Here is a 24,294-nt window from a genome sequence, read left to right on the forward strand (position 1 = left end):
TCTGTTCAATAAATAAGGAAATGCATTCCACTTCTTTTTTGTGGTCTGAGCATTTCACTTCTTTTAGGTGGTGACACTGTATTCTTTTTCCCCATTCCAATCTCTCTGTCTTATCTTTTACTTTTTCGTTGGGGGCATGCACAATGATAAACATTTACTTCTCTTTCATCTTTTTTCACGTTATAAAAGATGAACAATCTCAAAAACTTCTTTACCAAAAAAAACAATCTCAAAAACTTTCTTTACCAAAAAAATAGAAAAAACAATCTCAAAAACTTTTCTGATGTAGAAATACCTAGTTTTCTAACAAAACACGAGTCCATGCGTGGTCTTTTTCTAGCAAAGCACAATTTTGATTTTTCATTATTCAAAATTTAATTATTTGTCATGAACAATTGCACATTTTCTCTGTCTTAAAAGAAAATAGATGAATTATTTTTCTTGCATTGAACTATCATCGATTTCTGCACGATGAAAATTAGTTGTCCACACAAAACACCCTTGGGGCTTCGGCAGAAACTACTTCACGTGAAGTTCAAATTGCAACCGTATTGACTTTACTTGATTGATTACACTGGCACACCTCAAAAGAATACTAAATCTCAAATACCTTATTAATTCATCTTACCCCTTGCGGTTGATGGTAAATTCACTAAATCTATATAATAACGACTTTTTGTTGTGAGAGCAAATATGTGAAAAGACACAACAAAAGTTATTTATTTTGTTTGGCACCTGAAATTATGACAAACGTGACTTTCCCATTAATCTCTACTGAAGAGGAATGAAGCTATCCTCTTATGATATTGATTCTTGCTTACCCAATTTCATGGACTAAAATTCCAAAACATTAATGCCGTAAAATAATTACTTTGCGAGCAGGATAAAAGTTCCAATTCAATTATAAATGAATACTTTGATCTCAATGCTGCTAATCGTGTAAAATCATTTCACATCAATGTGTGTTCAGTAAAAAGAACAGTAATAGAGAGATAAAAAAATTAATCTTAATGTCCTAATCTTACTTTTTAACAAAAATTATAATGACATTTCTTTTGTTAATGAACTCGACATCAAATTTAATCAGGATAATAGATAGGCAGGAAATCGGTTTAAGAACCAAAATATTGCTGCTGCTGCTGCTGCTCTTCTTTTGCTCAAAATAATGCTTTTGCCTCCATTAATAAAACGATTTTGGAAAGAATAGATGGTTGCTCGTGTACTAAATGCCCCCTAGATGCTTTCGGTAGTGAAGTTCCGGGTGCATCAGTCCGAGGGAAAAATAGAGCAAGTAGATAGATGTCTCTTACCTGTTTCGAGCAGACTTCCTGGAGCAGATCGATGAATGGGATTAGCTCAATGACAGCAATCCAACAAGCACGAGCGCTAGGTTTAGACGAGCAGGAGGAGAATACTATTTAAGCAGGGGGACTAATGGTGAAGCCGAGTGATGATGATCTAATGGAGAGAGAACTATAAAGTCCAAGAAGACCAAGACTTTCACCTACCAAAAAGTGTAAGCAAAGACCAAGACTTTCAAGAATCCTTTCTGTCCACAAGTGCTCTTATCATGTGAATAAACCATAAACTCAGGAAGACCAAAACTTTCAAGAATCCTTTCTGTCCACAAGACCAAGACTTTACTGAACTTCATGTACTTTTTGTCTAGAAAGTGAAGCAGAGGCGAAAGAGAGCAAATGGAAAAGATAGAGACTTCGCATGATGCAAATTGGCATTGCTGCTTCACTTCTCACATCCCTCCTCTTCCATCTCTATGTGAATGCCTATGTTTTTTCATTACTAGTAGAATTTCCCCACGCGTTACATGCCATGCTTAAAATTGAATATTACTATAATTTTCGTCCACCTCTTTTCATGCTCAATTGTACTGTGATTTTTCATTCAATAATCTCTCTTGCACTTGTCTATTAGAATTATGTCTAGGATTTCATGTATCTCTACAAATTTAAGTTCAAAAAAAGGAAAAAAAAAAAAGCAAAGAAAAAACAGCAAGAACTAAAAAGAAGAAGAAGAAGAAGAAGCAAGAACGGGGCCAGAGAGAGCACCACTGTCCTATGGCCACGGACATGCCGTTGCCATCAGCACTGCTGCTTATAGTCATCTTCATAGACAACATTTCCTTGAGATTTTATTCTTAGATCGGTTTAAGAGTTAAGAATAATGACATTGCAAGCACCTAAGCTTTTGTTCAATTTACAATCGAGGGCCTAAACTTTTCTTTTTCAGTCAAGAATCTCAATTTGAGGCATCGGCTAAATAACTTGTCATGTTATGTGATTTTACTGATGTGACTCGTTTACTTAGCAAAAGTTAAACAACATAGTAGCTGATGTCACTCCTTATCACACATATTGAGTGATGAGGAGAGAAAAAGTATGCTGACTTAGATGGTCCTAGCATCTAATAAATCTCAGCTGACCTAGCAGCATCTCAAGGTACCGTATTAGACGCTCATATGGACAGTTAACGACTATTTGACAGTGTTCGCATCATATCAACATTTTTGGACCACGGTTTAAATGGAAGCCTTGACCTGTATTTGAAATGTTGAGGTAATTGACTGAAAGCAAAAAAAAAAAAAAAAAAATGAGGATACTTGATTAAAAAAGGTAATAATTCAAATACTTGTGCATCGTTGTCGCTATCCAAAAATTTATCATGCGATGATTGGTCTAGATTCAAATCTCAAACGTACTTTTGTTTACACGTTATTTAATCAATAAACTCATCCTCTCGTTTCGTTGCTTGGTCTCACTTTAATAATTTCTTTTTTAAGATTTTTATTTCAAGTGAAAAAAAATATTAAATAGTTTGTTAATTTCAAGCTGTTGCAAAAAGATTTCAGTGGCCATATATCAAGCACATTCGATCAAAAAGTATTGCTCTACCCCTACTTTTTGGCCAATTCCATTGCTTTTCCTTTGATCTTCTCACCCAAAACTGAAAAAATTATGTGCAATCAAGAAAACATCTTCTATCTATAATCATTTGCTCATGACATCATCACCGGTTCACAGTGGTCCAACTACTTGGACCACAAACTGGCAACCTGACCGGTTCTCTGATCGGCCCAAGTTTGAAAACATTGGTGCAAAGCTCCAATCCCTATTTAAAACAAGTAGATATGGCTATCTTATACGAATTGAGTTGTAATGCACACAATACTTTTACCACGTGATCGAATTTGATAGCAAGTGGTTACACCTGATAGAGGTTCGGGTATTAGTATTACCGTCGTGGGTGCTCCTCTCTCTATCCTTGAGCATATGAGATGCAGTAAAACCTTCGTAATGCTCCAAATGAGGATGATGCTCAACTCCATGTCCATGGTACACTACTCCCGTCGCATTGCTCTAGTTGGAGCTCCAAGTGCTTCAATTTCCCCACGTCAGAGATGTAAATTTTTGGTCGCGAATTAGAACTTAGAAGGGGGAGTCAACGAATACGAGAGAGTTGACTCACTTTTAGGTGCGACCCAAGTGTCCTTTTTTTTTTTTTTTTTTTGAAAAAGAATCTAAATCATACATTGGTTGACCTGGAATTATGAACTTAGGAGGCTATTGAGGAGACATATAAAAATTTAATTCAATTTCTTACTTTAAAGGGTTAATCCCTTGAAAAACCCCAAACTGGTACATGTATGACAAATTTACCCAAAACTATTTTTTTGACCATAAAAAACTCTAAACTGGTATACATGTGACAAATTTATCCTGATCAACCATAAAAAAACCCTAAACTAGTATATTTATAACAAATTTACCATAAACTAATTTATTCGACCGCCAAAATCCAAAACTCATACATTTGTAACAAATATACCCCATGTTAAACTAGAGTAATACCACAAAAAAAAATTACAAAAATTGTAAACTATGACAAACGATGAGTAAAATCCTAAATTGGTATACTAGTCAACTGTCACGTGTCATTTAACTTAATAATTTGATAGTAAAATTTAACGGAAACTAATAGAGAGTAAATTTGTTACAAGTGTACCAGTTTGGGGTAAATTTGTCAAAAGTATACTAGTTTAGGGTTTTTGATTGTTAAAAAAATTAATTTGAGGTAAATTTGTCACAGTTGTATCGGTTTAGGGGTTTTCGGAGTATTAACCCTACTTTAAATAATAAGTTAACACTACCCTCTCAGTTCACAATGCATGTGTACTTTATTGTATATCCACAAAATCAATATAATCATTTGGACATCATGTGAACGAGCGTTTGTTCAATTTTGCTACTGTAGATAGTCTTTTGGTAAATTTCTATGAATAGGCTCGCGTACTCCTCATCATAAAATACATAGAAATTACACTGTTCTCTTTCCTGCATATTTCTTACCCGATTTAAATATCTTGATAAAAAAGAATCGCATTCTATATTGTTTCTCGGTATTGTAATTATTTTTCTAATGTTAAAATGTGTCATTGGGTTGGAAGCTGCCTCGCTGTAAAAGCTGCCCAGCATGCTCTCTCTCTTTCACTTATGTTCTCAAAGGCTGAGTTATCCGGTAGGCCTCAGGTCCACGCTACTAGCCAAAGATCCGCGCTGTGATGGGCTATCCACCGTTGAAAAGCAGCAACTCGCGCATGATCGATGATGGGCGGTGCATGATTAGGCGATGGACCTCAGGCCTATGGAATAATCGTTAACTGCTCCCTTTGACCGCTTCCTCTGGATTTCGATTTGATTAGTACCGTTTCTTTTTCATTTCAAAGTACTATAGTTCTTGAGACCCAACCTATCTTCTCTTATTCATGGGTCTAGTGATACGTGTCATGAAGTTTGACGTATAAATTTTAGGTTTTGGGCAAGCATAAATGGATGTGCTTGATATTTACTTAAATAATTAGGATTTCATTAACATGTCCCAGGACACTATTTAAATATTTAAATAAAAACATATTTGTAATGTATTGTCTCCTTGGTATTGCGTACAGATAATGTATTGAAAATGGCAATTGGTTTTTTGCTCGAAGCACTAATTAACAAGACCCAAAAGATTACACCATGATTTGCAATTTACAAATTAGGCTCTAAATAAAAGATTTTAACTTTTCCCAGCACAATAATATCCGTGAACAGTCACGGTGCTTGTTTTTCTTGTCATGTTGTGATCGATTGCATAAAATGATGACCTAAAAAATTTTTTGGTCGTTACTGACCTAACGTTTTAAGTGGACATAAAAATCTCTCCTTTTAGACATGTAAGATTTATTGGTCATACAAAAAGTAGTTGAGTGTATTTCAATGTGGCACCACATTTATGGCTCATGTGGAATTTGGCCACTTAATCAATTTTGATGGTGCTTGTAATGGTAGGTGTGGAAGAGGATTGTATTGTACAAACTCACAAAGTTAAAACATTACATTGCTGAAAATGTGAATAGTTAAAAAATCTGGAATACGAAAAGCAGATAGCCCCAGTAAAATTATTACGGAGAGTAATTAGACAAACAAATTCTGTTCATGCTCACCCTACTGCAACAAAAACCGAACAAGACATATCAGGGTACTTTCCATTCCAAACCTAAAAAAGGATAGACTTAATGATTTTGTTAATGTAGGAGAATGGGGTACCATTGATCACCAGTGATGGTGGCCTAATGGTACAAACTGATATTCCACAAACAGGAGGTCACGATGATAATCCATTAGTGATGGAAGTGCCTGTACCTGACCTTGTTTGTGACGGGAGTTTTGGCAACTTGGAGGGGTTATGGTGAGGAGACTTGCCTACCCGAGATAATTGGGTCGCGAGTGGTCTTGGATAACGTTCTCGCAATCTCATGTCAAAATTCATGGCAGACGTGGAACTTCTGCAATCACTCAATAGAGTAACAGAGCATAGTCTCCTTGATTGCTCATCTCCGCCTTCCCTTTACAACAAAGAAATAGAAAATGTTACATGAGATGGCGTGGGATTCTTTTTTTTCTTTTTTTTTTTTGTGGGTGTAAGATGTTGTGGAAATTTCAATAGAAGAAAGATGAACTGTGAACTCTGACACGGAAGTCACATTTAAATGGATGTAAATTGAAGGGTTGATTCAAAGTTAGCTGTCATATTCTCCAACTCGAAAACCACTGTTTTAAATCCTATTTTTGCATCTTTAAAGTAGCTGCTATTGTTAGAAGTAAGAAAGCTTCTTAATTTGACTTTGAATGTAGACCTCGCGATACAAATTAATCTTTAGAGCATGCCACAAAAAAAGTACGAGCATATTAGTACAACTACCTACATTTATAGCTTTTTGTTTTTCTTTTGCCCAGTGGCAAAAGATGAACATAAGCAGATGTCGCCTACCTCAACAGTATTTGCATTTGCTCCTCCCGAGAGACTTTGCCAAATACAGATGTTAGTGGGATACTCTGCAAAACAAGCACAGTTGAGCATGCAGGTCACTCATCTGGGGCATAAGAAAAAGATGTTAGGAAGAGAACGTACAAGAAGCACTGAAATTGCAGAAAAAAATCAATATAAGAGCAACCACTCTTCACGATCCTCACAAAGCATAGTGCATTTCCATAAGTGGAAAGATGAGCAACTTTTGGGCATCAAACAAAGTTCAAGATATATCATCAATAAAGACAGGCACATCCATGCATCATAATTCCAGCACTGTGAGCAAGTCCATGTAAGCATTATTTGTTTTGAGGATTAGTCACTTTTATGAAACAATGGTTGACTTGCTGTACCACTTTAGCATTTTAACCATTTTATTGCGTACTTCCTTGTCAAACAAAACATAGCAACCCAATTGTCAACGTTGGACATTCAGGAGTTGGTCTGTGGAAGTTTTGGTGAAGCTTGTCCATGGAAAAACATGAACTTTTTACCATCGGATTGAGGATTCGGAATAGAAATGGATCCTGGAGCAGCAGCAATAGCTAAACAACAAGTGTGCAAGAAAGAAAGAGGTCTGAAAGAAATCTGAATCGTTACTTGAAGAACAAAAATTAGACATTGGAGAGAAATCTTCTTATTGAATCCAAACTCAATCAATTACTAGGAGTGGGATTGCTTGGATGAGGTGCCAATAGTCACCACGGAGTTTTGAGCACCGATCTTATCAGAATCTCACATCGAGTTATGCTGAATACATGGAGGGAGGGAGGGAAGCCATCCTCTGTCAAGTCCCTCAACTTCTGGCAACGTATAGAATATAACGGTTTAAATGAGGAGAGATGCCTACGAAGATTACTTGATTGTCTTTCCACCTTCTTTATATTTCTTATCTAAAGAAAGATTAGAGAGGAAGAAAACAGGAGACTCCATGCATCTTATGTCCTCCATCGTTGATGGTCCTTCTACATGTTTCATATGTCTTATCCAAAATCCTGGAACAGGACGATTAATTAGTCCCGAACAAAAATTACTTTCTTGCATAAGGAACAAACAATGAGAGTGATTCGACAAAAAGAATTACATGCATACCCACCCGACAGCAACAGAAAAAAAAAAAAAGAATAAACAAGACAAGAAACTGGACCCTTCACTTTCCTATTCTCAGAAATAAGTGACCCTCTGGATGAATTTGTTTGTGCCGAATAATTCTTATGATTATGTTAGCCCACACGTATGGGAGACCACTAATCACTGGCGATGGTGGCTTATTGGTTCGGGCTTGATATTCTACAAATGTGAGGTCATGAGATCAAATGATTGGTACAGGCTGATAACTCTTAAGAATGAATGCCTACATCTGTTGGTATATCTGGAAAGCTCAAAATGCAGTAACTTTTAACCGTAAATCACCAGATAAGATTGTCACTCATACAGATTAGAAAAGCTCTTTGGAGTGTGTTGCCTGTATAAATGTAAGAGGGCTATGTCATAATTGGGTGAATGAAAGGAAGGGTGTATGGAGTAAACCTGAGCTAACATCGAAAAAATGCTGTTGTTGGGATTGTGGCCAGAAATTAGACGGGGGAGATGGTTGCCTGCAGGGGTTTGGTGGTGCAACCTAGATCCGCTGAGGCTGATCGAAAGCTGGCCCAAGGTACCAGTGGGAATAGATGCAACTGGAGTATACAAGGATATCATCAAGCTTGCCGAGTAGTGCAATTAAAGACTAAAGAAAGGTCTTGCTGGGATTCAAGCAGCTAATGATAATTTTTCAACTCTGAATTTTAGTTGTATTTCACGAAGAGCAAATTTTTGTGCCCACTGGGTAGCTTTGCATGCTAGGAAGAGGACGTACCGTCAAACTTGGGATCTACATCCCCATCCTTCCTACTACTTGGTTTGCTGGCCAAAAGAAAAGGAAAAAGCCGACGTGAGCACACACCCAAATGTCAGTGGCTGGTTTCTGGAAATTCAATGTGAAACATCACCGTGGGAAAAAATTCAATCCGTATTAAGAATCGAATTGAAGAACGGAATGAAATATGATGTCTTCAAACCCAAGAAACTTACCCGAATCCTAGAAAACCGACTTTAGATGGAACAAATTGTGGCAGTTGCAAATGAAAGTGAAAGAATAGAAGAAGTTGGAAGACTTGCCTGAAGAAGAAAAAGTAGTCAATGGAGATAGATCTTTTATAACAGCTTGGGTGAAATCAATTTCAATTTATTGGATTCGAACGTTACCGATGTAGATGAGAGGGATCTCTTGGATGAGGGGCCAATGGTCGCCAATGAGTTTTGAGCATTGATTTGTCAAAATCTTGCATTCTTTGATCCACAATGATTGGAGGGAGGGAGGGAGGCCATCTTCTGGTAAGTACCTCAACTTCAAGCAATCTACAATCCCAAAATCTTGGAGAGAGGAGAGATGGTTGCGAAGACCGTTCGATAGTCTTTCCACGTTACTCATTTCTATTATTTGAAGAGTAATTAAAGAGGAAGGAAAGAGTAGACTCCATGCATCCTCGTCCTCCGAAGGAAACCACCCCTTCTCTCCCTCCTCTCCCATGCTGCCATCAATTTCCAGAGACACGAATGTCGTGAGCAGGCATAAGCCCCATTTTCTCACAGTTGCTTTAGATTCTCGCACCCTACAATTGTAAGCCATAGCAAATTGGAAGGGAAACCTCCTCTGGGGTAGCATTTGATATTTTGGCAATCGATAATATATAGCTCCCGGAGGGATGTAAGATGATGCCATTGATTTGGTAGGAACTTTATCTTCGGACAATTATAAACACAGAAATATGACAGGGTGAGGGTGAGGGGAGGAGAGGGAAGTTCTCTATCTCCAATGCCGAACAGTCATATATTCCCAAACGAGTGAGATGGGAAAGCGTGTGAAGGCACTGTGGTAAGCTTTTGAGATTCTTACATCAATCAATAGTTAGAGAACTTAGTGACTCTAGGCTGATCTCTTTCGGCAACTCCACTCCATTGCACTTGTAAATATAAAATGTCTTGAAAGCGACAAGTCTACCCTTGGCAAAGGGAAATGATGTTAGAGAATCACATTTACCTATCTCAAGAGATTCAAGTTGAGACATCAAGTTATTCAGAGGAATGGTTTGTCCCATGATTTTTGGACAATTCTGAATCTGCAAATCTTTGAGGTTTTGCATCTTGCTTGGAAGCTTTTCTAAACGTGTGCAATCCCTCAATTCCATCCTTTCAAGATTGCAAGACATCTTTACTTCTCCTTCTCTTGCCACAAAAAATGTGAATTGAGGACAAATTTTGATTGCTATTCTTTGAAGGCAAGTATGATTTCGCATTTCATTTCCATCTTGCCACAGGTATGTTAGCTTGTCACACTATCCTATATGAAGCTCCTTTAACTTGAACAAACAACTCATGAACCCATGATCAAAACAAATAAGCTCCGCCAAAATTTTTATTTTGAGAATGGTCAAAGAAGTTAGTTTGAGCAAGTTCTTTAAGATCTCCTTGTTACAATTCTCAAGGAATAACTCAGAGGGAGATGGAAGACAAACCACACTAGTTGAGTTATTTAAATGCGGGCATGAATGAATTTCAAGCTTTATGAGGCGATCAAGTTAACAAGCGAATGTCCTGACCAATGAAGGAAGGGCAGCTTCGAACGACAAGATGCTAAAGACAGTAGAATGTGACTTCTTCTTGGCCCCTGGTATAAGGAGACCAATCCTTCCATGCCAACATCTCCTCGAACTTCAAAGTGGTTAAGGATGAACCCATGGTTGAAGAAATGATCTTGATACCAACTCATCGAAGTGATCCCATCCTAGTCTCAAGATATTCTCCTTTGCTTCTTGCCCATCTTAAAAGCTCTCTGCTATTTATAAGAGTACCAAGTCATTCCTCTCAATTTCATAATCCTTGGAAAATACTTCACAATAAACAAAACATCGCTTCAAATAAGAGGGAAGATGGCGTAGCTCAATTTCAAAACTGGGAGAACGTCATCTTTTTTTCCCTTCGGAAGATCCCATATTTTGTTATTTAAGATGGCTTCCCATTTATTTAGATTCCTTTCATTACATAGGGCATTGCTCAACATCTTCACTGCCAAGGCAAGCCTTTACATTTTTCAGCTAATTGCTTGCCTATTGTTTCAAGATCTAAGTGACTTTCAAAATTTGTTGCTCCAAGAGCATGAAAGGCTAATAAGCTTGTACAATTATCAAGGATAGCTCCCCCAAAGGATACGGCAAAGCTCCTCTTATAGAAACAGCAGGAAGGTTGTGAGTCATAACAATGATCTTGCTTCCCTTGGCACCTACTTCAAATGGCTTTAAGAGGTTAGTCCATTTTTCGTAGTTCCCATTCCAAACATCGTCTAAAACCACAAGAAACTTATTTCTAGATAAATTTTCTTTCAACTTAACTTGAAGCCCGTTAAGGTCTTCGCCCTAATAGGATAAGCTAGTGATTGACTGCAAAATAGTCTTTGTTATGTCAAGAACATAAAAAATATTTGAAACACAAATCCATGCTCTCCTCTTGAAATATCCATTCACTATGGCATCATTATATAGCCGTTGAGCCAAGGCCGTCTTTCCAATACCGCCCCATCCCAACTATAAGGACTATACTCAATGTGGGATCAGGATTTTCAACTTCACCAATCAACAGTTCGAGTATATGTGCTTCTTCCTTTTCCCTGCCAAAAAATCGAGGTTCTGGTAGAGATGTGGTGGGATCCCTTTTGCTTGTGTAGTTGAGTTTGTCTGCAACATTCTCTCTCAAACTTAGATGAGCCTTTCCAGTGATAATTGTTTTCAACCTGCCATTGATTTCTTGTGCCTTGTTTTCAGACAAGAGTGAGCGCAATTGGCCAAAGAAAGAAAACTTCCATTTCTCCAGACCTCTAATTGTGTTGGATTCTGCCTCCGACTCAACTTGAGCAGCTTTAATTGCAAACTCATCGAGCAAGTCTTCCATGTCATAGGCCAAGTCCCGAACATTGTCCAGCCACAACTTCACTTGAGGGTTATTGCCGAGTTGCTTGTCCTCTGCATCAGCCATCACTCCATTAATTGTGACCAGCATTGCCTTTCACTTCTCGAGCAGGGTAGTGCTGATTCCTTACCGTTGCACATGGCACAATGCAAGAGAAGTCAACTTGTTGAACAGGATTTGAAAGAAGGAAGCCAAGAAGGAACCTAAAACGACCTCTCCAATGGCCATGGTTGAATCAGTCACCGTAGAGAACAACAAAGGTGTTAAGGTGAAGCAAAATGAAAATGAGCTGATGGAGGGAAATTCACAACATGAAGAATGAATTCTAGGATTCACGATTTCTCACTTAAGTGCAATATCCGCGCCAAGTACTTTTTTTACCCAAGGCTTGGTTTCATGTGGAGTCCACCTCATACTTTTTTTAAATTAAAAATTTTAAAATTTTTTAATTAATTAATTTATTTTTTATGTTATCTTTTAAGGATGAACGATCAACTACACCACCAATATACGAGGGCTGATATTTTTACAATCTCAAAGCATGAAGGGCAAGCTGAGAAGATGTCAACATGGTGCACTGAAGATTTAGCTCAGATTACTCAACTTCTTTACCTCAAAGAAAGCAACATTCATCCATGCACTATTGTCCTATATGAGAAAAAATTAACAGCGACACCCACATTGACCCAACAGAAAGTGCCAATAACCACTTCAACAAAGCGAAGACCCCACCAGCCACAAATACAAGTATATCATTCACTGCACAAATACATACGGACAGCAAGCTACTAGGACAAATTAAGCACGCCTCAAGCATAAGAATGCAATAATCCAATATAAAATCATGATGAATCCAAAGCGTCACCTAGATGGAGGATATACATGCTGAGGAGGTCTAAGAACGCTTAAGTAACACCAGACAACTAATGGCTTTACTTGACTCGAATCTGCACAACATGGAATACTATCAATTTTATGTGTTTCAAGCCTTGAATCGCCCCCATCAAATTGATGGAAAAAGATGTAACATCCGTGCGACATCTTTCTATAGGTTCACATGATGAAAACACTACCGAAATGAGATTGAAATCCTCACGTTCCCCATGTGAACAAAAGCGACCAGAAGACACCCTTAATATGTTCAAGGCTGGAAACGATGGCAAGATGATGAGAAATCAATATCCATAAAACACTGAACTTGGTCACCTCACTGTACTTATTTTTGCTCCTCAAGAACTTATATATAACATCATACGTACGTCATCTGTAATAGAAACCGTGTATATCTTCAACGTCAGTTGACACAGCAAATGCACGCGTAAACAACGAACATCAAACGCACGTGACCAGCATTTGACATACTAAAAGCACACACAATCGCATTTCAATCAACTTCATACGGGAAATGCAGTAAGACACTAGCAGTGCAACTTCAATGGGACATCAAAACGTTGGTAAACGGAATGCAATAGGAATTAACTATCTATGACTGAGTCAGGCATTCTGTCGAACTGGTGAAACGCCTCCCTGTTAAAGAACTAATATACGCCATCTTCAAGCAGCGATTCACTTACAGTCATTACTATCAGCGAAGACCAAGGTCCAGAACATCGACAGAAACTGAGAAGGAGGAAAGTCCACGAAGAAGCCTCTCCTCTGGAGATTCAAGAAAAAACAGAGAGCTCAGCTCGATTCATTGAACCCAAAGCCGAAAACCAGAGAGAGAGAGAGAGAGAGAGAGAGAGGACTTGGCTTTAGCGATCGAACGGCGAGGAGCCGAGCAGGAGGAGCCGTTGTCGTCGAACTCAGCGCTCTCCCTCGCTACAGTTCTTCTTCCATCATCTTCTAGCGGCTTTTGTTTTGCACTGAATCCTTTGACAAAAGTTTTGTCTTGTAAGGGTTTTCATGGATGCTGATATTCTTTTGGTCGACTCATCGTACGGTCCCATAAATTGTTGTAAGGTGATGACGACGACTCATCTTTATCACTCTAGAATTAGGAAGGAGAGGGAATTATAAAGATTACGAAGCCTGTCATTAACTAAAGCTAATGACAGCCGTCGTAATAAATCATTGTTCTCCGTACCTGAATATGTGTTTCCGCACATAATTAGGCCATAAATTCGAGCTCATGCGAAAAGTAACCACGTTAATATCAAGCATATTATTTATTTATTTTTTTCAGATGAAATTAAATATTTCGAACAGCCCACATTATATTCAAATACGAAGTATACTTATTCATTTGAGTAGGCTCTAGAGTGAAAAAATAATTGCCCATTGAGCTTGGCTCAACCTAGCCCAAATATAAGGGAAAACAGCTATGCAAGCTTGAGAGCAATGGCTCCTCTTAGACCTTGGAGCTACCAAGACTTGACCAACGTGGTTTTACTGTTTGGCGAATGCAAGACTTGAATGAGTCTGGTTCTTGGGTGCTTGCCCCGACGCTGTCGTTTATGGTAAGTGTAATAGTTTACAAAATCATAGGCCAGGCCAAGTAAGAATTTTGATGCTCGATGTCTGACTTGGTTCGTCTAGGCTCCCCATTCAATAGTTCTACAAATAGTGAGTGTTGTCTCAATTGAACAACTTTTTTTTTTTTTTTTTTTTTTTTTACCTTATCACCCGAATTGTATGTCAAGTCTAAGTGCAATCCGATCCATATTGGGATTAAGGCCCAAGAGTTTGGACCTGCCAACGGCGACCCATTCATTGCCTTTGAAGCATGGTGTTAGGGCTTAATCCTATTACAATTGTCAAAATCAGGTTGAATTCGCATTTAACACCGAGAGCACCTAAAACATTTTGAAAATCTATCTATAAAATCTTCCTATTCTTTTAAAATTTGAATTTTTATTTCATGCTACAAAATTTTAAGAAGGGACATGTTTCGGGGAACTAACTAAGAACTCCTTTTTTTTTCTTGCTTCTCTTTGGTATTAAACTAGGAACTCTATTAAGGGAATGATATAAGTTCTGAGGCATCAATATTGCTTCACATGCAAAATGTCGATTTATCAAATTTTTCTTATTTGTAGCCTGCTTCAAATATTAAGATTTTTTTTTTGGGTATTAAAATATTAAGATCAGTTTATTGCAATGGATTGCTTTTACGTTGAAGTTTCGCAAAAGCCATTTTCCATTTTCCTTTTTTTTTCTTCTGACAAAGGGAAAATTGCTCAAAAGTTATTTTAATCTTAGCAAATGATATCCTTGACTTATGATTCTGTTTATATAATTGATTTACATCCATATATTAGTACATCACACAGTGTTGTTTGGAAAATCAACCAATCTAATTCATTTGCCACAAATATGTAAGTATTCCCAAAACATTCATTATTGAACTTAGTCATATAAAATATCAATATATATTGTAAAGAAAAAAACAAGAAGATTCATAACACTTCGTATAAAGGCAACTAACTTGGGTTGACTAGAAGACATCTAAAATTCTTACAAATCGTTGAGAAAGATTGCTTATTAATTACATAAAAAGTGAAATGCTTTTATGGATGTCTCCGAAGAGACAAAGCGAAACAGTTTAAAAATGGAAAGAGTAACACTTTTTTTCACATTAATTGGACTTCATCTCACTAGGCCTTAGACATTTTCTTTAATGCCTCAATTTTCGCCGATTGCAATCATCATTATAATTATCTCAACTGAATCACAGTCACTGCACCAGACTCTTCAAGTTCAAGAGATAGATATATGGCAAGTGAGATGAAAAATGGGAACAAAAAAATAAATTATGGGATAAGAAAATCAAGTAGCCCATAGTAAAAATTACTTTGTCATGCGAAATAAACAATTACAAGAGTAATCAGACAAACAAATTATACACATAGTCAACCACATGCTCAACCGACTGCAACCAAAAATCAACAAGACATAACATGGTACTTCCCAAACCAAGTCTAAAAAATGTGATTGATTGTTATGGTTAGTTTGTATTTTCCGAATGGCCCTTGTGATTCCGCTAATACAGAACTACGGGGGACAGCTAGTCACCAGTGATTGTGGCCTAATGGTACAAGCTGATACTCTACACAAGGTTGTGAGGATAAGCCACTAACGATGACAGTGCCTGCATCTTGCCTTGTCCGTGACGGGAGCTCTGGCAGCTTTGGTGGGGTTATAGTGACAAGACTTGCCTACCCAAGATAATTGGGTTGCGAATGGTCTTGGATGGCCATCTTCTCGCAAGCTTAAATCAAAATACATCATGGCAAACACAAGGCTTTCATATTGAATTAACAGAGCGCCAAAGCATAGTCTCCCTGATTGCTCCTCTCCGCCTTTCCTTGACAACAAAGAAGAAGAAAATGTGCTCAGAGTTGGTGCGGGAATTTGAATAGAAGAAAGATGAACTATGAACTTCGACAAGGAAATCAGATTTAAATGGATGATAATTAGTAGATTCATTCAATTTAATTACCATATTCACAACTCGAAAATGCCTGTTTTAAATCCATTTCTTTTGAGAAAAGATCATCAAAACTTGACAGTGAAACTACAATTAATGAGTGTTGACACCTAAATTTCGCCATTTTACTTAAGACTTAATAGCATTAAAAGTTAGGAATTAATCGCTAAAAAAAAAAAGAAAGAAGAAAAAAAGAAGAAGAAAGAAATGTTAAAAAAATCATTGAAATGTATTGTGTTTTCATTATTGCACTGCATATTGAATAATATTTTCTTAATTTTTTCCAAAAAAATTCGTCATCAAAAAGAAAAAAAATTAAAAAATTATCAAGGGAAATTAATTACAAAAAAAAAAAAAAAAAGAGAGAGAAAAGAAAAAGAAAGGAAAATGGAAAAATGAGACCGGGCCGGGGGCAGGTCAGCCCGACCTCTCTCTTTCCCTTTTTCTTTCTCCTCGCCTGGGCCGAGCCCGGCCTTCTTGGGGGGCTCTTTCTCTCTTTGTCCTTTGAGGCATTCGGCAGAAAAGAGGGGGAGAGGGAAGGAGACAGCAACAGCACAGCTACAGGAGCAGGGGGATCGGTGTGGCAGGCGAGCGGCGTGATCCGCGGGTAGGGGCGATCCGGCCGGCGGGCACGGGCAGGGGTCTTCGTTCGCCACCCTCGAGCCGGGTAGGGACCTCCGCCGACCTTTTTTCTTTTTCTTTGTACCCTGCTTTTGTCCTGTTTCCTCATATTTTTTGCATGGTTTACTGAGTTGGGACGTGAGTTTTGGGTTCGCTTATGCTGTCCTTTGTTGATGTTGAGCATTCCCTGGTATTCTCGTTGAGCTGTGGTCTAGTTTCGAGTCTTGTCCTTGTCCGTGGTTGCCTTGAGCCGATGCACCCCAGGTGTTTGATAAAATGCTCTTGAAGCGCTTCGGGAAAATAGCCACTACCTTTGCCGTTTCCAAAACTTGTGTATAGCCGTTTTGATCGCTAGTTACTGAGGTCGTCTTGCATGAAGCCTTAACTCGTTGATCGTAAGCGAGGTTGAGCAGTGGCATTTTTCAAGAAAGATCGTGGCAACGGTGTTGTTCTCGGCAAAGAGGAGAACGTCGAAAAGGGAGCTTCAGTGAGAAAGGAAATCACGCCCAGTTAAGGGAAAATCAAATAAAGAAAACAAAACAAGAGAAACAAACAAAGAGTAATGAAAAGAGAGATAACATCCATACGTAAGCCATTTTAAGCGTGTGGGCTGGAGGGACTTTAGGAGTGTACGTGTCATTTCCAAAGGGTAACATTTGTCTTCTTTTTGTCCATTTTTGCGTGCATTTTGCGGATATCCGAACTTGTGGCCGTACATCGCACCTCACGTCCATCCTGTGTTTTGCATTTTATATAAATTCGAGTTTGTTGGATAGTGGCGCACGCTGTTCTCGGCTTGGTATGGAATAAATATATGTTAAGATCATGGTTTTGGCGCTTTGAGGTTGGGGTTGAATTCACGGGAAATTCTGGGTTTAATGGAAGCTTCGGGCGGAGAAAGAAGCATGCAGAGAAGAAGACCAAAAAAGGGGAAGAGAAAAGCAAAACAAAAAGAAGAGAAAAAGAAATAAAAAAAGACGTTGAAAAGAAATAAGAAGGGACAAAACAAGAGGAAAATACGTCGGAGGGACGTTCTGCAGCAGAAGAAGACCAAAAAAAAGAAAAAAGAGCAAAAGAAAAAAAAAAGGAAACATAAAAGGGCTGAAAATAAAAAAGGAAGAATGGGCTTCGCTTCGGGCTTGTTTTTGCTTCGTGGGCTGAATAGATTGGGCTGAAAATAGAAATTGAAAAATGGACCCTCAGGTGGGCTAAAGTAAAAAATGGAAGATGGGTTTTGGGCTGAGAGTTGTCCCCCTTCTTTTAAAATAATTCGTGTGGGCTTTTTATTTTTTTAGTGGGCTTAAGGTCGGCCCGATTCCTTCAGCCCAACCCGGGCCGACGGGATCTGGATCAGGTCAGCAGGGCTGGGTCAAGGAACCCTACCCGAATCATTTTTTTTATTACAAATATATATATAAAATCAAAAAAATCAAAAATTCAGAAAATAATAAAAAAATTTAAAAATTTAAAAAACAACAAAAAAATTCGAAAATCCAAAATATGTAGGGTTTGGTTAGGAATTGCTATGTATTTGCCTTTTTCGTGTGATTAGGTATTTATTTGCTAATATATTGATTTTATCGCATGTTTAATTTGCATATTTTATTATGTTTAATTGCATGTGCTCAATGTACTGCAATTGTGATCTTGGTTGTTAATTGTTATTTTAATGATTGCATACTCGCATAATCACCTCACATGTTAGTGGATAGGTATAAAATCAATCCAAACTGCCCGACAAAAATCTTTCTTTTAAAATAAATAAGATTGGATACCGAAAGGGCACTAATTGGTCAATTAGTGTAATTAAGTCTCCGACCCTAAATTCTCTAGTTATGTAGGAAGTGCGGCATAATCACATACCTCACTTGGTTTTTAGTCGACTCCAATAGGCTAGTAGTGACTTCTTTTTGCAAAATTCTTAAGAATATCCTAATGTTATGCGAGGTATGGGCTTGGGAGGGCCCACGCCTAATTATAGGCCTTAAGCTCGTCCTTTAAGCAATACCCCTAAACCTATTCCCTTCCTCCAAGGATAGGTCGCGACAACGAGGATGATACATGGAGGCAAAAGTGATTTTTAGGCACCATCGTTTCCTCACATCAATAACTAAAACACTTGGATGATGAGGAAGTCATATCAAGGCTTTGTATTATGACATCGTATATCAAATTGAATTCGAGGCATGATACCTTGTCCCATGTGCTGATCAAGCATCGATGCTATTCACCCATCTTTGACAACATAAATAAACGAACCATTTTCAATCCTAATTCGCGTTGATAATAAGAAAATAACCTCTTTCATCAAAGTGGCAAGTGAGGTGATGACAAAGAAGAAATATGAAAATATGAGCGAGGATTAGAATGCTCAAGATTTATTCAAGAATTGATAAATATTTTGAGACGATAAAAGTCAGTCACCTCTCAATATACGAATTAACTTTTGAAGATTAAGTGAACACGGTCCTCGATCTCGATGAGTGATCCAATCTAAAGCTCTTCACATCTTCCAATTCCAATTTATCTTAGGAACATTCTTGTACGCATCGAAGAGCAGCTGATATCCCCACTTACGTCACGCGAATTTCCACCCCCTCATTTTTATCCCACCAAATCAAGAGCTCCAATTTCAATGTTAACCCATAAAAAGAAAAATATAAAAGGAAGAAGAAGAAATAGACAAAGTCAGTCCAAGCATGTAATGTACACTCTGATGTCGCATGAACCTCTCTCTCTCTCTCTCTCTCTCTTCCATAAAATGACAAATTGGATCCAAGAAACAAGAAGCAGAGTTCTCGGTAAACACAGTTTGATGAAAGTTAGAAGTTGAAGCTTTAGAGCTTTGGTCAGGCATAGAGCGTCCTTTGTATTTAGGGCTTTGATTTCAATGATAAAATGTATGAAATGAGGAGCAAGGATCGAAAGTCTTCTTGACAATATACACGATTGTCAGATTTTCAGAATCAACATAGTTGCTCTTGCAAGAAGTAAAACATAAACTACAGAAGAATATAATAAGATGGTGGGGAGAGCCTGAGAGGAGCTTGGAAAAATCCATATAGAGCAGGTGAGGATCAAATTTCGCTTCTTTGTGGTTTCCATGGATGCTGATTCTTTTAATCGACAATCATACAATTTTAATTGAATCATTGTTAGGTGATGACCACGACTCATCTTATTACGCAACAAGGAAGGGGAGGGAATTTGAAAGATTACAAGCTTGTCAATAATTAAATATTGTGATCAATCATTGTTCTCAATATTTGATTGAGGGTTTTCGACTATAGTTAGGCCCTAAATGTTGAGGTTGCATGATATGTACCCACATTAATATTGTTTAGCACGTATTTTCTCTCAAGGTGAAACCGAATATTTCAAATAACCTGCAAATGTGAAACTTACTTATTCATATGAATAGACTTGAGAGAAAAAAATAAAAGAAAAAGAAGTGCCCATTGAGCCCAGCTCGACCTAGTCCAATTGTAAGAAATATACGGGCAAGCTTGGACCAATAATTGTACATTTAGAGCTTGGAGCTACCAAGACTTGCCTAATATGATTTTATTTTTTAGCAAAATGAAAATTTGAACGAGCCTCGGCAAGTAATTATCTTTTTGGGCTCAGGCTCACTCCAGAGCTATTATTCACGCGAATAAAGTATAATGTTTTCCAAAATCATAGTTTAGGGTCAGTATGAATTTTAATGCTTATAACTGACTTGATCTATCTAGTCTTGCCTATTGAATGGTTCTTTAATTAATTAAAGTGAAGTCCCAGCCAAATGACTTTCTTGAACTTATTACCTGAATTTTATTACCTGAATTGTATGTCAAGTCTAATTGCAATGCCATCCATTGGGATTTAGCCCCAAGAGTTGGGCTATCTACATTTTAATTGCCTCTGAAAGTATGATGTTAGGATTTGGCACCGTTGTGTGGAATCCACATTAAACTTTGATTTTGTTATGCCATATAAACAATCACGAGAGTAATCAGATGAACAAATTATATAAATACTCACCCCAATGCAACCAAAAACAATAAGAAAAACTAGGTTGCTGCCTCTTCCAAATCTGAAAAAGGAGTGACCCTTTTCATGATTTTGTTTTTCCCAATTGACCCTTACGATTATGTTAATGCAGAACTATGGGGAAGCGTTGACCACTTGTGATGGTGGCGTAATTGTACAAGCTGATATTCCACAAATGCGAGGTCATGAGGATAATCCACGTGCAATGGTAGTGCCCGTATCTTTCCTCAATCGCGACAGGAGCTCTGGCAGCTTGGTGGGGTTATAGTGATGAGACTCGCCCACCTGAGATAACTGGGTTGCGAGTGGTTCTGGATGACGATCTTCTCGCAATTTTAGATCAAAATACTTCGTGGCAGACGCGAGGCTCTCATGATGACTCAACAGAGCATCAGAGCATAATCTCCCTGGTTGCTCCTCTCCGCCTTTCCTTTACAACAAAGAAAAAGAAAATGTCCTCTGAGATGGTGTGAGAATTTAAATAGAAGAAAGATGAACTGTGAACTTTAACAACAACGTGCATTGAAATTTAGTTGTCATATTTGCCAACTCGAAAAAAAGTTTTACACCCTACTTTTGCATCTCTACAATACCTGTTATTGAAAGGAAGAAGACTTTGAATAAAGACCAGGATAATCAACATCAAGATACAGATAAATCTTATTTAGAGCATGTCGCCAAAAAAAAAGAAAATAGAAAATAGAGCATATTGGTGCATCTACCAAAATTAATAGCTTTTTCATTTTTTTGCTTTTGTCAAGTTGCAAAAGATGATCAAGTTGCAAAAGATGAAAACAACTACATCAGTTGCCTACCTCAACAGTGTTTGCATTTGATCCTCCCAAGAGATTTTGCCAGATACAGATAACAGTGGGATATACTGCAAAACAAGCACAATTGAGAGAATTCAGGTCAATGAGCTAGGGCATAAAAAATAGACCTTTGGTAGAGAAGATACAGCAAACGATTAAATTGCGAGAAAAAGCCACGAAAAACCCTAAACTTTGCCCAAAGTGACACATTTACCCCAAACTTTTTTTTGTGATGTGAAAAACCCCAAACTTTCTAAATCAGTGACACATTTACCCCAAACTTTTTTTGTGACGTGAAAAATCCCGAACTTTTGTTATGTGACACATTTACCCCAAAATTAGAGGGCATTTTGGTCTTTTCATTTTTAAAAATTTTTAATTTTTTTTTTCTCTCTTCCCTCCACCGGCTGGCCGGCGAAGGGAAGCCGGCGTCCGGCGAGGGCTGCCTTCGCCGGCGTCGGGCGAGGGTCACCCTTGCCGGCGTCGGGCGAGGGTGCCCTCGCCCGACGCCGGCGAGGGCCGCCCGCTTGCGTTGGGCGAGGGTGTCCCTGCCCTCGCTCGACGCCGGCGAGGTCGCCGGACGCCAGCTTCCCTCCGCCGGCTCCGCCATGGCCGGCGGAGGGAAGAAGAAGAAAAAAAGAAAAAGGAAAAAAAGAATAAAAAGACAAAAATGCCCTTGATGGGGTAAATGTGTCACGCTTTGAAAGTTTAGGATTTTTCACGTCACAAAAAAAAGTTTGGGGTAAATGTGTCACTTTGGGCAAAGTTCAGGGTTTTTCGTGGCTTTTTCCCTTAAATTGCAGAACAATATTAGTTTAAGAGCAACAATTTTTCATAATTCTCACACAAATCATAATGCATTCCCATCTACAAATTCTTTATGTGTCATCCAAGTGCAAAGATAAGCAATTTTTGGCCATCACACAAAAATCCAGATCTATAATCTATATAGACAGGCACATTTGACGCATCATAATTCCGACACTACGAGCAAGTCCATGTGGTACTTTTTGTTTGAGGAATAGTCACTGGCTGTACCACGTTAACATTATAACCATTTCATTGTGTACTTCCTTGGTAAACAAAACAGAAGCAACCCAAATGTCAACATTTGACCTTCAGCAGTTGGTTTATGGACATTCATGTGAAGCATGTCCATGGAAAAACATTAAAATTTTAGCATTAAGTTGAGGAAGTGGAATGGAAATGGATCCTGGAGCAGCAGTAGCTAAATGACCAGTGTAAAAGAAAAGAAGTCCGAATCATTACCTGAAGAACGAAACTCAAGACAGTGGAGAGAAATCTTCCTGTTGGATCCAAACTAGATCAATGACAATCAGTGGGATTTCTTGGATGAGGTGCCAGTAGTTGCCGGAAAGAGAGGATCCATCCTTCAGAATCTCACATTGAATTATGCTTAATACTTTGAGGGAGGGAGGGAAGCCATCCTCCAGCAAGTACCCAAAATTCAAGCTACTTACAAAATATAACTGTTTGAGAGATGGGGGATGGCCATGAAGACCACTTGATAGTCTCTTTACTCCTCATATTTTCTCATCCAAAGAGAGATTAGAGAGAAAGGGAAAAAAAGACTCCATACATCATACATCCTCTTCTGTTGATAGTCTTTCCATATTCCCCATATTTCTCGTCCAAAAATCTGGAACAGGACAATCGATTAGTCCTGAATAACAATTACCTTTCATGAGCAATGGACAACTATAAGAGTGATCGAACAAAAGTGAACAACCAAGACAAGAACAGGGATACTTTGCTTTATTATTGTCAGGAATTAGTGACACTTTTGATGGTTTTTCCTTTTGCTAAAAAACTCTTATGATTATGATAACTGACAAGAATGGGAGACCACTGATCACTGGTGGTGGTGACTTATTAGTACAAGCTGATATTCTACAAATGTGAGGTCAGGAGATCGAATGACTTGGTAGGTTCTTACAATGCTTAAGAATGATTGCCTACACCTGTTGTTATATCTGGAACACTCAAAATGCAGTAAACTTTAACCATAAATCACCTGATCCTGAAACTGTCATTTACACATTAGAGAAGCTCATTTAGACTGTGTTGCCGGTAATGCAAGAGAGATAAGTCATGATTGGGTAGGCAAAGGCAGGGCGCGTAGAGTAAACCTGAGCTAGGTTTTGCGAAAATTCACCATGATAGGTCTTATAGAAGGAACAAAACATGGCTGTTGTAAGGATAGTGGCCAGAGATGAAACGGGGGAGATGGTTACCTGCAGGGGGGTCGCAATGCAAACTAGACCTGCAAAGAAAACTGAATTACTTGCTGTTCGAAAGAGCAATGAAGTAGCTAAAGAAAAAGCTGGACCAAGGCAGTAGGGGAGCCGAACGCAGCTGAGGTATACAAGGATATCATCAATTTTCCCAAGTTGTGCAATTAAAGACTAAAGGACGCTCCTGCCGGGATTCAAGAAGCTAAAGATCATTTTGCAGCTCTAAATTTTAGTTGTATTTCACATAAGGCAAATGCTTGTGCCCATTAGGTAGCTATGCCAAGATTGGGATCTACATCCGCATCCCCCATCCTTCTTATCACATTTGCTTATATCAACAGTGAGTTACTGGAGTAAAAAGAAAAAGCCCCATCGAGGACATACATGACACACCCAAATGTCAGTCTCTGACCTCTAGTGGCTGGTTTTTGGAAATTCTATGAGAAACATCTCCTCGGGAAAAATCAATCCGTATTAAGTATCGAACTGAATTGATGCCTTCCAACCCAAAAACTGACCCTAATCCCAAAAAGCTGACTTTAGGTGGAACAACGAATTGCGGCAGACCTGAAGAAGGCAAAGTTGTCAACGGAGATAAATCCTTTGTCAGGGCTCGGGTATGATCAATTTCAGTTCACTGGATCCGAACACCAATGGAGATGAGAGGGATCTCTTGGATGAGGGGCCGATAGTCGCCAGTGAGTTTTGAGCATCGATCTTTTAGAATCTCACATAGAAATATCTCCAGAATTTGGACAGATCATAGTCTTCCTTA

The 24,294-nt window shown here is 38.3% G+C and overlaps 1 protein-coding gene across 23 annotated transcripts in view; it reads right to left on the minus strand.

Annotated features, from left to right (window-relative positions):
* LOC104424133 (putative disease resistance protein At3g14460) overlaps window positions 1-24,294 on the minus strand; it is a 59,568-nt gene that overhangs the window by 12,473 nt on the left and 22,801 nt on the right. For 4 of the 23 annotated variants that reach the window (XR_005548172.1, XR_005548171.1, XR_005548186.1 and 1 more), the window contains exon 1: window positions 1,311-1,482. The exons of 1 other annotated variant lie outside the window; for it this stretch is intronic. The gene's annotated coding sequence lies outside the window, so the exon portion shown is untranslated. Of the gene's footprint in view, window positions 1-1,310; window positions 1,573-5,668; window positions 5,903-6,327; window positions 6,393-6,966; window positions 7,324-24,294 lie in introns of those variants that run through there. 18 more of the 23 variants (XR_005548179.1, XR_005548177.1, XR_005548190.1 and 15 more) reach the window with 15 other exon arrangements.

This window comes from Eucalyptus grandis, chromosome 2, assembly GCF_016545825.1.
Source record: "Eucalyptus grandis isolate ANBG69807.140 chromosome 2, ASM1654582v1, whole genome shotgun sequence".
NCBI lineage: Eukaryota > Viridiplantae > Streptophyta > Magnoliopsida > Myrtales > Myrtaceae > Eucalyptus > Eucalyptus grandis.